This window comes from Ambystoma mexicanum, chromosome 5p, assembly GCF_040938575.1.
Source record: "Ambystoma mexicanum isolate Mex_15411 chromosome 5p, UKY_AmexF1_1, whole genome shotgun sequence".
NCBI classification, from domain to species: Eukaryota; Metazoa; Chordata; class Amphibia; order Caudata; family Ambystomatidae; genus Ambystoma; species Ambystoma mexicanum.
The window spans coordinates 1,368,067,709-1,368,082,969 of NC_090930.1; the positions used below are offsets into that span (position 1 = coordinate 1,368,067,709).

Here is a 15,261-nt window from a genome sequence, read left to right on the forward strand (position 1 = left end):
CATTTACCAACAGCCAAGCGGCGGAAACTCGTGCAGGAACACCGGCCACCTCCAATGCCCAAAACGATGCCGAAAGTGAAGACCGAGTTGATAGACTACTAACTACCATTGTCCAAAATGGGTTCCTTGCGATAAATGTGAAACTAAATGATATCGTATCAACTATTGGTTCTTTAAAGGAGAGAGTAGATAAGGAAAGCTCCAGAATCACAGAAGCTGAAACCAGAATTAGCACCAACGAAGACACCATCGCTAATCATGACCGGGACATAATACAGCTGAAGAGCGAATTCGCCAAAATACAATCCAAGTGTGAGGATCTTGAATCTCGCTCTAGACGAAACAACATCAGGATTGTTGGTGTATCTGAAAAATTTGGTAAAGGAGCAATGGAACAACAAGTCGAAACTCTCCTGCGGACCCTCTTTGGGGCCGAAACGTTTTCCGAGCATTTCCTGGTTGAAAGAGCACATCGCACCCTGGCCCCATTGCCGAAACTAGGAGCACCACTGCGTACGATCATTGCACGCCTACTCAACTACAGAGACAGAGATACAATACTTAAGAAAGCCCGAGAGCAAGGCACGTTACAGTTTGAAGAAAACGGTATTCACATATACCCAGATTTTTCAGCGGGAGTCCAGGCCAGCCGACGATCCTATGAGCCAGTGAAAAGACTGCTGAGAGCGCGACAAGTCCAGTATGCACTAATATTTCCCGCTAAGATGCGAATCCAGCATGGGGGAAGAGCACATTTCTTCGAGAATCCGGCGGATGCGATGGCCTATGTGGAAGCCCACATACCTTTGCCACCGGCAGGCCGTGGCCCGGATCAAAATGGTAGATCTCCCCCAGGAGCGGATTGATACTATCCAAATATGGGATGAGTCGAAACAAGCACCATCCGCAAAGATGAAACGGAAAGAAACAGAAATCGGCGGGGTGCACCGCAAATGAATAAAGAAGCCGGACTGCGAGCCTGGAACTGGTGGACATACGGCGACAACATGGCAACCCCAGGAGATCTCCAAAAGTTTGTATGGTTCAATCATCAAGTTGGGGTGGATGATGGGGGTGGCGGACGGAAGGCACGGGGGAAGGAAGGACTACCTGTTGAATAGTTGTGCAAGATGTTTTGATAATGGTCTAACAGAGAATTGCACTGTGCATACTAAATGGTGCTCACACCAAAATATAATAATGAGCAGATACAATGACAGGGAATGTTAACAGTGACTATGGGGTGAAAATCAAACTCTGTCATGGAATGTTAGAGGTCTGAACAATCCCTCAAAAACCAGAAAAATTGGAACATACATTAATAGACACTCCCCCCCAGATAGTTATGCTGCATGAAACGCATACGCAGGGCCCCAGTAACGCAAACATACTCCCCACTTGGGGTAAACGGAGATACCACACAAAATACTCCACTCAGGCACGAGGAGTAATAACAATCATACACCCATCATTGGGATTCCAGATGAAAGGTCATAGAAGCGATCCTCAGGGTAGATATGTACTGGTCTGGGGGGAGGTGGCAGATAAGCTACTGGTATTAGTCAACACATATGGTCCAAATATTGATGACCCAGATTTCTACCTAAATATACTGGAATTGCTGGCAACACTTGAGACCGCTAACATAGTGTGGGGTGGTGACTTCAACCTAGTGCTAGATCTAGATTTAGATATATCCTCTAAGGTCAAACGGACGCAATCCAAAGCATCCACTGTACTAGCCCAGATCATGCCACAATTGACGCTGAGAGATGCATGGAGGGCACTGCATCCATGTACGAGGGAATACACGTACTATTCAAGTGTACACGACTCAGAATCACAAATTGCTTATTGGCTTTTATCTGAAGACATGCTGGATATACTCGAGAAATGTGAGATACACCCCCGAACATTGTCTGATCACTCCCCAATATCACTGGAACTAAAGTTTAGAAATGTCCCAAAATCACAGAAGAGGTGGAGAATGCCCGCAAATATACTCCAAGATCCCAATGTGACAGAATCACTTCACATAAAATTGGATGAGTTTTTTAATAACTATGTGGGGACAGTAGACCGATACTCTACCCTGTGGGAGACTTTCAAAGTCTGGGTGAGAGGGGCACTGATTGCTAAAACTACAGGACTATTGAAATCAGTAAGGCGTGAATTAACCGAAACAGAGACTCAACTCAGGCGGCTGGAAAACTCCTACAGTGAAACCCATAACACAGACACACTAGCGGAAATAAATAATCTCCTAAAAGAATTTAATAAACTAGCAACGAGGGAAGTACAATACATGGCAGCCCCAACCAGGGCGCGCAAATAAGGGGAGGGGAATAAGGCAGGAAGGGCTCTAGTCAACATCATTCGAGCTGACCGTCAGAACACATCAATAATGAGTATCCAAGGCATGGAAGGAAGGATGGTGTCCGGGAGCGAGACCATAAATGAAGAATTTCTGAAATTCTATCGGAAACTATATTCAAATAGTGATAAAAAGACCATACCAGAAATACATACATACTTATATGGCCTGGAATTCTTGACCCTCACACCAGAAGCTAAGATGGCCCTTGAAAACCCAATTACTGAGGAGGAAATCACAGAAGCTATAAAAGCACTAAAGTCTGGAAAGGCCCCAGGATCTGATGGGTTGGGGGTGGAACTATATAAAGAATTTGGTAAAGAACTGGTCCCAATCATGCTGAAGATATGGGAAGAAGCACTGGAATTGAATGAGCTCCCCGACTCTTTGCGAGAAGCGATAATAACAGTGTTGCCGAAGCCCCGAAGCCCTCCACAAGACATGCCATCGTATAGGCCGCTTTCACTTATTAATGTAGACGCTAAAATTTTTGCCAAGGTCCTATCCAACAGGCTGTTACCGAACATGCCGTCCCTGGTCCTTCCGGATCAGAACGGTTTCATTCCTACACGCTCCACTGTGCTGAATTTGCGCAGACTGTTTGCAATAATGGCACAGGTCGACCCGGAGGCACAAGCTGTGGCGGTATCCCTGGATGCCGAGAAGGCATTCAACTCGGTGTCCTGGGTATATCTCTTTGAAGTTCTGGGCAGGTTCGGAATGGGTCCCAATTTCATCAGATATGTCAAACTATTGTATAACAAAACTGGGGCAAGTGTTCTCACAAACAATATATCATCTGACCTGTTCGCGCTGGGTAGAGGTACCAGACAGGGCTGCCCATTCTCACCGATATTATTTGCATTAACCATCGAACCCATGGCTATAATGGTTAGACTAAAACACTGGGATAGAGGAATAAGAATGTCAGGCCCACCCCAGTCGATCTTGCTGTATGCGGATGACACCCTGTTGTACATCCGAGACCCTGACACCAACCTGACACCCCTAATGCAAGACATACACAAATTCGCCGATTATTCGGGTTATAAAATAAATAACGGGAAATCGGAAATACTACCGCTTAGGCCTAGCACCACATGCCCACTGTCAACTGTAAATCTCAAAAGGGCAACCAGTCACATACGGTATTTAGGGATAATGGTATCACGGGATAAACGGACGCTGTATAAGGATAATTATTAATCTATACTACAGGCATTGAAAGTAAAGTTTCAAACATGGGCCAAGCTGCCTATATCCCTGAATGGCAGGGTTGGCATCCTTAAAATGGTGGTCCTCCCCAAGCTACTCTACCTTTTTGTTAACATACCAATCTGACCGGGCAGACCCTTCTTCGAAAAAATTAGAGCAATGGCGATATCCTTTGTGGGATGGTAAAAACCCCTAGAATGAAATGGGAAAAGCTTACCGAACCGTATTGTACTGGGGGACTAGCTGCACCAGATTTCGACCTATACTACCTAGCTGCGCAAGCACAATTTGCGAAACATTGGTGTTAGGCAGAAACCTGTGCAGTTCCCTTAGGGACCACTGAAGAAGATTTACGACTACAGGTGTTTGGCAGTAAATACCACTTGGTAGCAGTCTGTACCACACAGATTCACTTGGTAGCTGTGGCTGAGCAGTCAGACTTCCCTCAAGAAGTGTTAGGCAGTATACAGAGCATACAAAATAGGTACAGAATTACAGTAGCACAAGCAAACACTGACCAGAACTTGGGTGTAAAAGTATATACTTATTTATTTAACACACACTTATAAAACACACTAGCACTAAATTGGTAAGATAAGTTCAAAACACAATCACTATTATCATATGTACATCCCCGATTACTTGTTGGACAAGTCTTAGTTAACACCACTTATTTCCAGACAGAGGTGAGCGCTTAACGTTCGATGGCACTCCAACAAGTTAGATAAAAAGGGAGGGAAAAGCAGAATTATGGAAGCATACACACTAAACACTTTTTAAAAACCCACAGCAAGTTTAGGAAGGCACATTCTACTGGTGAGCAAGGAAGTTTGGGTGCCAGGCCCACTTTCAAGGGAGCCAGGAGGAAGATGCCCAAGATCAGACAGTTACACAGAGTCTTCAAAGTTTGTGGAGGTAGTTCGAAAAAGGTTTAGTTCAGTGCACAAAAGTTAGCTAAGGTGTCCCAGGCTAACCCAGGTTCGAGAGACGAGGATTTAATACACTCCGTTCAAACGGTTGCAAGGGAAGCTAGGCGGAACACGGTACCTTAAATGGAGAGGATCCTCCAGCGGGGGCAGTTGTTCCTGGCAGCGGGTGCAAGTCGCAGCGTCGTCCAGAGGAAGAGAAGATCTCTTCGTGGAGGAAGGATGAAGTCGTTGCACTGCCAGGGAAGAAACCAGCCGCTGAGTTCTCCGGTACAAAGGTACTACCCTTTTGGTTCGCGGTAGTGGTGAAAACGTGGTATCCCGGTTGCCGGGGTGCTTGGCACAGGCAAGGCGGCCACGAGATGCTCCAGGAAGGCGAAAAGAAGGTAGACTGGTTATCCCCACCAGTCAAAGGAAGAAGGCTCTCCGGGCTGGAGATCTCCTCTGTCGTTGGGAAAAGTGGTGAGACGGTTCAGCAGGGCTCCACCGGTGGTGTCGTCGTTGCAGGCCGGCTCAGCTTCTCCCTCCTCGGATTCTTAGGTCCTGTGGCGACTTCTGAAGTTCTATTCCCCAAAGCCCTGCTTTTATGCAGCACACCCCCATTCACTCAGCCTAGCTGTCAATCACACATGCTCAGTGGTGAGCCGGCCGGCTCACCACTTGGGCCAATCACACAAGAGTGCGACTTGAGTTACCAAGGTAACTCAGTCCAGGGTGCCTAAACCCCCTCCCACACCCCCTGTGGTACCCAGACAGAGTGGCACCACTTTTGGAGGCTTCTGTGGAGAAGCCCGCCAAAATGTGGAACAAAGGGCGCGACTTGGGTTGGAGTCACAGAAGATAACACAAAAGAATCGAGTTCTGGCAAAAAATACCAACCGGCGAATTAATATTAAATAAATAAACCAGTGGTATGTTCGAGGCTATAAGAATTAAATAATTAAAGTTGGTAGCCTCGAACAATGGGAAAATCCCATAGGGAAATAATCGCGGTCGAATATGAAAAGTAGTTTTCACTGCCACCAGCCAAAACTCGATCAGGGGGGACGGAGACGTGCCCCCTCGAACAACAGACCCCGGGGCAATCGAATTGCCCCGACCAGTACGTCCACAATATGATGGTTTGTACTGGTTTCTGTTAATAATGTGGGACTAGTAAAGCCAATGGTGACTTTACATGCCCTGGGAGACAGTAGTCAGTCCCAGGGTATGGAGTCTATGGTGGGGTGTCTCTATGACACCCCTGTGTTACTGCACGGAGGGTGCTGTGTAACACATAGGAAAAACACATGAGACCCTATGGAGTAAAGGACCCCATAGCCCATAAAACACATTACCAGTCAAAGGAATACCATAAATCATGTCCAAGAGTGGGAGAAAAAGAGGCTCACTCTTGGCAGGAGGAAAAAACAAACTCCAGAAATCCAGCAAAGCTGCTGGGGGACTCACTAGGTTAGGAAATTCAGCCTAAAGAGAGAATTCTCCCTAACAGCTCCTCCTCTTCCTGCTTTTCCTACAGCACCCATTGGGATCCATGCTCCGGACGGGCTGCGTCCAGTGGAAAACCCAAACTCAACTCCTGAGGGAGAAGAGACAGAAGACTCTCCTGTGGGAGAGGTTCTCAACCCGGAGGACCACCCAGACCTTCAATGCCTGTTGGCTGAAGGGGGACCCTCCCGGGCTGACTTATGTAAGGGACAGAGGGAGTGCCACTCTCTCGAGGGTCTGAGGAAACAGGCCCTGTCCCAGGCACAAGGAGAAGTTCCTAGGACATTCCGAATCTATTGGGAGGGTGAGCTCCTTGTTAGTGAGCCCACTAAGCCTGAACCTGGTGCCCTCAAGAGGTTGGTGATACCCCAGGTTTACAGGCCCTTCCTGCTGCAATTGGCACATGAGGTGCCCTTGGCTGGTCATCTTGGGACCAAGAAGACTGTCGGTCCCCTTGACTCTCCTACTTCAGGTGGACATCGTTTCATCCTGGTCTTGGTAGCTCATGCCACCAGGTACCCTGAGGCTATACCCCTTCGGACTATTAATGCCAAGGTGGTTGCCAGGGCTCTCCTGGGCATTTTTACCCGTGTTGGATTCCCCAAAGAGGTTGTCTCTGACAGAGGATCCAACTTCATGTCTAGTTACATGAAAACCATGTGGAAAGAGTGCGGGGTAACCTACAAGTTCTCACCTCTTGCCACCACCAGACCGATGGTCTGGTTGAAGATTTAATAAAACTCAAGGGCATGATAGGTGCTTTGGAAGAGCCCCTAATGAGGAAATGGGATCTCCTCCTGCCATGGCTGCTGTTTGCTTACAGAGAGGTACCTCAAGAGGGTGTTGGTTTCAGCCCCTTTAAGTTACTCTTTGGACATCCCGTGAGGGGGCCCCTTGCCTTGATCAGAGAAGGTTTGGAAGCCACCCCTCCAGATCCCGCCAAACAAGTGGGGGACTATGTGTTAGGCCTCAGACGGAGGATGACACAGATGATGGGTCAGGCAAGAGCAAATCTGAAGGCCAGCCAGGAATTGAATAAATACTGGCATGACCTTAAAGCCTTGCAAGTGGATTGGACTCCGGGACAGGAAATTCTTGTGATGGAGCCTACCAAGCCTAGAGCTTTGGCAGACAAGTGTACTGGACCCTTCAGGATCATCTCCAAGATGGGCGAAATCAATTATCTGGTTGACATGGGAATCCCAGGTGTAGCCCCTCAGGTATTCCATGTTAACAGGCTCAAGCCTTTCCACAGGCGAGCAGAAGTCTTATGTCTCTTGCTAGCTTCAGAGCAAGAAGAGGATGAGAGTGAGCCCCTTCCTGATTTGCTGCATAGCAACCCTCAGGATGGCTCAGTGGAGGGAGTACATCTCTCTCCAGATCTGACAGCGGAGCAGCAGAGGGCCTGCAGTGCTTTTCTCCAGCAGTATGCCTCTCTGTTTTCCCTGACACGAGGCCTTACACCTTGGTGTAGGCACGAAATTGACACTGGTGACAGTGTGCCTGTCAAAAGCAGGTGCTACCGTATGTCAGATACAGTTAAGAACCACATCCAGGCTGAGGTCGCCAAGATGTTGGGTCTGGTGTTATTGAATCCTCAACCAGTCCCTGGTCCAGTCCAGTGGTCCTTTTCCCCAAGGCAAGTTCCCAGGCAGGTACCAAGGATTGGAGGTTCTGTGTGGATTAAAGAGGAGTCAATGCCATCACCAAAACTGACGCACACACATTGCCTTGCCCAGAGCTGATGAGCTCGTGGACACCATAGGTGCTGATGAATTTGTGAGCACCTTTGACCGTACTTCAGGCTATTGGCAAATAGCTCTGACGGACCATGCCAAGGAAAAGATGTTATTCTCAACACCAGAGGGACTCTACCAGTTTAGGGTCATGCCTTTTCGGTTGAAGAATGCCCCTGCTACCTTCCAGAGATTGGTCAATCATGCGCTCAGTGGGCTGGAGGCCTTTTGTGTGGCCTACCTAGACGACATTGCCGTCTACAGTTCCACCTGGGAAGAGCATTTGACACACCTGGATAAGGTGTTGCAGGCCTTGAAAAGGGCTAACCTCGCTATCAAGGCCACCGAGTGCCAGATAGCTCAGGGGAAAGTCACATATCTTGGTCATGAGGTAGGAGGGGGTCAAATCCAACCGCTCCCCAGTAAGGTACAGGATGTACATGACTGGGAGAATCCCACTACTCAAGCCCAGGTGAGAGCCTTTTTGGGCCTCACTGGGTACTATCGCAATTTCATGGCAGACTATGGAACCATAGCTGCACCCCTGACAGCTCTGGCTTCACCCAAACAACCTAGGAAGGTTAATTGGACTGAAGACTGTCAGAGGGCCTTTGATGGCTTGAAAGAAAGTCTGGTTAGGGCACCTGTGTTGTGTGCGCCTGACCACAGCCGACCCTTTATCGTCCAGACGGATGCTTGCGACACCGGAATTAGAGCGGTCTTGTCCCAGTTAGATGACAAAAGGAGGGAACATCCTATCATATTCATCAGTAGACAACTCAAGGGTAGAGAACGTAGGTGGGCTACTGTTGAAAAGGAATGTTTTAGCATAAATTCGAGCCTTAGGCGTTTTAGGCCCTACCTTACAGGGTCTATCTCCAAGGTCCAAACAGATCATAAGCCCCTGAAGTGGTTTATGCAGATGAAGGGTGAAAACCCGAAACTGCTCAGGTGGTCCATTAGCCTGCAAGGGCTAGACTTCACCATAGAGCATAGACCAGGGAAGAGTCACGATAATGCAGATATCCTTTCCAGAATGTATGTTGACCGCATGGATGAGGGCGTCTATCTCGTGGGAGATTAGTCACCCTAACCTCAATCTGGGGGGGGGGTGACTGTGATGCTGTAAATGCATTGGAGGGACATGGCCTCCGTATCCTTGTCCTTTACTGCTTTTTATCGTGTGTTCTGTCGGTGCAGCTCTGTTATGCTCACCTGGTATCCACTGGGACGCCACCCAGCCCTGGTTGGATGATTTGCACCCTTGAACACTCTCCCGGTCCTTTCGGAAGGCCTCTGGTTACAGATGGGTCTTAATATTGTGAAAGGTGGATTCTCCATCCTGCTCCTCGTGGCAGGGGCACGTAGATGTGGAGGGCGAGCAGCGACCAAGTTACTTCACTGGTGCAAGCCCCCCCGGTGGTAATCCAGGCCTGCCTGCGACTCTGTAGGTTTGCTGCTTTACAGTCTTTATATGCAGTTCTTATGTTCCTCTTAGTTCGAATAATAATGTCTTGCTTCTTTCCTTTTAGGTATGGAAAGGTATTTTGGTGGTGTTATGCAGTTTGAAGATGAGCATGGGCTGGTAGGCGAAAGCGTGGTGTGCGCGATGCTGTCCGGTGAGTAATGCGCGATGTGCTGCGCTGTTTCGCCTTTTATATTGCTAACCTGTGTCTTTTCTCTCCTTGCAGGTTGAGATGTTTCCTCGCCGAGCGCCGTTATGTTCCAGCAGTGATACTGACCAGGAAATGACTACCCAGGTAAGAACTGTGTGGCTTTCTTTATTCGGGAGGAAACGTGAGTAAATGCTTACTAATGCTGTCTTTCTTTCTACTCGTTCCAGGTTATGGTATTCCAGGATGCATGCAGTGCCGGATGATGCATGCAGTGCCGGATGATGGAGTTTGTACCTTCAGGTGAGTGGAACTGAAGTCAGCGATGGATTGAAGACAGGATACTGTAGTGTTCTTTCTCTCTCTGCAGGTCCTTGGTTTCAGGTAAGCTGGCATCAAAGAACTGGACACGGTGAGCGTTATGCTGCCCACCCCAGAAAAACGCAAAGCATGTTCTGCTGTTTGGGTGCGGTTTAAATAGTCTCAGGTAAAGAAGTCCAGGTAAAATAGTCTGAGGCCTGCCACACCCAGAGTAGTCCAGGTAAAGTAGTCCCAGGCCTGCCACACCCAAAAGACTGGACTGCATAGCTCAGTTCCTTGTAACTGAGCTATGTGTGTGCCTCCATGTTGGCTGAACCCCCCCCCCCCAAGTTAAACAGTCCCAAGTAAATAGATGGTTATGAGCCTAGCGCCAAAGGCGCCAGGACTGACTCCAAGAGAGTCTTGGATGAGGTTTTAAGGCCTTTGACCTGGCCCTAACTGGAAGGTTGACTTGCCAGTGAGGAACAGGGGCAAGGGTCATGACAAGCTCTCTTTTGGTTTGGTGAACAGACCCATTGGATGCCCTTATGGCACCCATGGGTGTGGGTACAACCCTGTGCCCCTAGTGTATGTTTTTGGGCACCTGTGTGTGACCCACAGAGCAGGGTATGGGCTGGTGGCAGCTCCATGCTGAATTTGCAGGTGCTCTGTGTATCCTCCATTTTGGGATACCCAGGCCCTGCCATTGGAATCAGTTGATTCCTGTTAGGAAACAAGATGGCCCCCATGGCCTCTTGCTTTCTATTGCCTGTTAGTGTTTTCCCAAAGTCCTGGGAAGCCCTGACTCTGTCCCTTCCCCCTGACTGGCTGTGGGTGGAAGTTCCATATATGGTGTTGTTGTGAAGTCCAGGCCAGACTGGCTGGAGCCTTCCCAGTGACTGTATGTTGTGGGTACACCCTGTGGGTGGGACCTGGGTGAATGGAGTTTGACGAATATGCATTGTGTGTTGTGGGTGTCTAGTATCTGGTGTTTGACACAATGTCGGAGACAGCCCTGCCCAGAACTGGTATGAATGCAGTGTGGAGTGTTGAATGGCTGGGTACTTGTCCCAATACACATAACTTGTTGTGAGTGCCTGGAGAGAAGTGAATTGCCTGAATGCACTATGCACCTGATTGGCTGCCTGCCTGCATGAATGCCCTTCTGGCCGATTGGTTGCCGGAGTGTGGCCCAGAAGAATGAATGGGAGATCAAATAGTATATCCGGGGGCCTCTCACTGCTAGAATTCATGTTCAGAAGCTGAAGTCCACTACGAAGAGTAAAAGGAGTAAAACTAAAGCTTAACCTTGAAGCCCTCCCGGAAGAGAAGTCTTGCTGTTGCTCTACTTCATCGATCTGAAAGCTGCTGTGTCTCCAAGGACTGACCCAGAGAGGACCTGGTAAGGCGCCCTCTTCCCGAGCTACGAGGGACCATCGTGCACCAGCTGATCTTTGCCAAAGCTCCCTGGTAGACAGACCTACGTCAGGCTACCGACCGGAGACGGGGACTGCCACGGAATCCCAAAGAGAAGTGCCCGGACTGTTGTCCGCCACTGTCGACGACCGCCGTCGCCGACTGGAGCCGCCGTGCTCCCGTTTGCCTAAGAACTTCATTTGATCCAAGGACGCTCTTGCCTGCATCGCTGCCCGCTTTATCCCGCTGGAGAAGGCCCGACCGGCGACGCACCGAGGAGCATCCGCCGGTGGGTTTCCTGCCACCTAAAGACTACAGAGACGCCGACGACTCGACGCCCTTGCTGGGCCACAGTTCTTCATCATCTCTTTGCTGTCCAGAACTATCGTCACTGAGGTGCCCTGCATACCTCTTCCTTGCAGGACGCCAATGCTCCTTCGTCGACGAGCACCGCTAGGAATGAAGCTGCCACTTCACTGCCGTAGTTCACCCTGTTCTCCATCGGACGTTCGACCCGTGACTCCTGCCTTAAAGGGAGGGTACTCAAGAAGGGCCGTCGATTTCCCGTCGACGAACGCTACAATTCCAGGTACATTGGGGCTGTAGAACTATTGTAGAGGGGAATAAGACTCATAGAACAATATTGGGACTGGGCTTGTGCTATATCTTTATCTTACAGGTTGCCTAGGTGGGGGGGGAGCTCCACACAGAACTGTGCTTAACGGTAGAGGCCAGTATTCTGCCTATTGTTTCAACCATCTTGCTTTCCTTCCTATTTCTATTGCTGGTTTCCTTGTTATTGATCAGTGTGACATTTTGACAGTATAGTTGATGCACTTTAATGAGATCTGATAATACTTGTGGTACCACTTTAGAACTGTATATATTTACCATTATAGATTAACTAAAGCACAAAGTGAGTTATTGTGATAGTTGTCATAACCTTGAATATTAATTATATAAAGACTGTGTTTTAACTAATACAGTGTGTGGACATTCCTTTGTGGGGGCTTGGGGACTACACTGTACTTAAGTACCAGCCTGCATCACCTCCTGAAAAGCTAGGCATTGATTGCTCGACCACGTATCAATAATAGATAATTTTGGCTGGGGTCCTCTGTGCCTCTCCTCTACCATATAGAGAGCAGGAGTACAGACACCCCCTCCAGTCTTGACAGTGGACAAAGATCTGGCTTCTTTAGAATGGGTGTAATCCATTCTTTCTTTAACCCTTCAGGGACATAATGTTCCGCAAACAAAGTGTTCACAAATTTGGTGAGGGCCGGTATTAACATAGATGAAAAGTCTTTGATGATCTTAGAAGAGCAGGGGTCCCCCTTATATCTTTAGATGCATGATGACCTTAGACAGCTTTGCCTCCAAAATAGGCGAGAAATTAAATACCTGCTCAGCACAAGACTTGCCTAGATTCTCGACGTAGTCTATCTCTGGTTGCTTTTTTAAGATGTTTTTTATCCTCAATACCTTTTTTAATTTTCTCTAATTTGCCCTTCATGGCATCCTGCATTGAAGCACACCATGCATCATCTTTCAACAGAGCTTCCTTGCTCGGTCCATTAGGAGATTCCTGCTCTCTTCAAATTTTAAATAATCCCTTACTATCTGAATTCGAATTTACAATTCTGTCATTAAACATTTCTTTTTGGCCAACAAAATTGCGGTTTTATTAATTCTAACTGCTTTTTTAAATATATTTCTAAACTTGGGTTATCCAGACTCTTTCTCCAAGCATAGAAATGTTTATTTTTTTGCTTTAAGCTCTTGGAGATCTGCAGTAAACAACTTATTGTGCTTTTGTCTATCTTGGCAATATTTTTTTTCTTTAATGGTGCTAGAGCCTCTGCGATTTCCCCAAAGGAGTCAAGAAAATAATTAGTCATCTCTTGCAATGTCTCAGATTCAAGAATCTCTGAGGTCAAGGTGATAACCCACAGTTTTAATATCTCCGATGTTAGTTTCTTGCAGTTTCTTAGTAACATCGGGATCCTACCATAACCTATTTTCCTTCCAAAACTTTCATTTTTGATCTGGATATAAATACATGAATGATCTGACCAGGGACATGGCAAGACTTTGAGATCAGAAATGTTCACATTATGGGAGGCAACTCAATCCAATGTGTGTCCCTTTACATGTGATGGGACTCTAACCGATTGTCGAAACCCAAGGGAGCCCAAAGCAAACTCTAAGGCCCCCGCTGTGGCGTCCACGCCACTACCGAGTCAGAGGTTAAAGTCACCCAATATTAACTCTTTCGTATTAGGTTTAAGCAGTGGTAATAAATGATTGCTCAGCCGATCGTGGAAATCGGGCCCTCCTACAGGTGCTCTGTATATCAATAGTAGGTTGAGGGTAATTTCAGTAGTAATGCCAATGTTCACCAGTATCAGTTCAGAGCCTGTTATATCTTCAACCTTGGCCTCCCAGATCTTTAGGTCTGATTAAAAAATCAGTGCTACCCCCGTCCCCGACCCTCACATCTAATCAGCCGCACGGTACTATAACCCTCAGGAATAGCCAACCCTGAAGAGGGGCCAGTTTCATCATTGCTCCAAGTTTCAGTGAGTGCGCAAATGTCTATGTTGCGTTTCTGAATATGTGTAGCTACTTCCAGAGCATGCTTGATTAGCAACCTAGTATTTAACAGCATGATTTTTAGTGTGCAGGTGGATTGATTAGCTTTCCCCCGGGTGGTGTTCCTAGGGGTGACCAGACTAGCCCCCCCCCCCCAGAGCATTGCTTGTGATTCCATTGTTGTTATACAGAACTGATTTCTGTATGGTCATGTGATTTTGCATGGTCATGTGATTCTGCACTCACACGGGGGAATGCATCTCATGTGACTCCCGGGTCTTGCCTACCCTAACTCTCAGCTCACGCTCATTATGGGCCTTTGAAGCAACCTCATAAGAGAGATAAGAGTTAGGAGGCATGGGTGGTAACAGGGTGCTAGCACTGTTAGAAACAGCGCTGATCATATGAAATCCCGATGAAAGTGTATCAGCAATTCGCGGGCTCAATGTGGTAATCCCACCTTTCAAAGCAAGGGGGTGGCTATTGGTTTCCAGCCTAGCTCTAGTGGAATTAATAGCTTCCAGAACCTCCATGATACCCATGTATTTTCTATATAATTCATGGAGCGAGAAGTAAAATAACGTACCTCCTTCACTATCCTTCACGGACCGCCACAGATCGGCTGGTCCCTCTCGCACCGGCACACTCGCACCTGGTTTGCATTTAAAGGCTGAAGAGCTACGATACCAACGGGATTTGTAGTTACCAGCTGTACAGCAAGTTGTCAGCTGTGGGAACGCGGCTGTTTCAGAGCAAATAGTCGCTAAAGAATCGATCAGATACCCTCTTCCTAGATAACTGAACAAAGGATATCTAATTAGCACTTTTTAAAGTAAGACGTTCCTCAACACATCAAATTTAGACAATGCAATATAAAACAGGTGGACCTAATAACATGCAATTGTATGATATAAAATCTGACTAAAACTCACTGACTAAAAATATATGTAAGCACAAAGAACGGAAGCCGAATACAGTAAGGGGACTTCTTTTTAAAGGGACTGCCACAGACGGGCTGTTCCCTCTCGTGCTGGCGCTCTCGTGCCTGGTTTGCGTTTAAAAAGGCTATTGTGTTCAATCTCTGATGTTTTTCACCATGAACTTCCTTATTTGTTGAGTTTGCCCCAGTGCAGATAAGTGTTTGGTCCAAGTGAATCACTGACTTAACACACGAAACGCGTTTTACTTCAGGCCACACATGTCATTGCTTAACCTTTCTAAAAGACACTACTCAAAAGAGAATGTTTCTGTCAGAACACAGTTTATGGATGTTTATTATGCCTCGGTTTTCAGTTGATCTACTCAGCATGGCCATTTATTTTATTTTTATTAGATCCAGATTTCTCCATTAACAATAAATAAAACACATTGCCATTTAATTCATCTTTAGTCTAGTGTTCACCTCCTCTTCTAATATTCTTGGGCCCTTAGGAAGGCTAATTCATTCAATGAGTAATGCTGAAAACATAGCTACGATATGTCAGTGTGAGGTGATGTCAACCAGACCAGCAGAATAGAAGTTAACTTCTGGTGTAGGGTTTGCACCCGCGCATGGTGGACCAATGAGGAGCCTCATTACGTCCCCTCATGGCTAAAAC

At 47.4% G+C, this 15,261-nt stretch overlaps 1 protein-coding gene across 1 annotated transcript in view; it reads left to right on the forward strand.

Moving 5' to 3' along the window:
• Positions 1–15,261, forward strand: part of TRIO (trio Rho guanine nucleotide exchange factor) — a 3,834,156-nt gene that overhangs the window by 3,673,677 nt on the left and 145,218 nt on the right. The window lies entirely within an intron of this gene.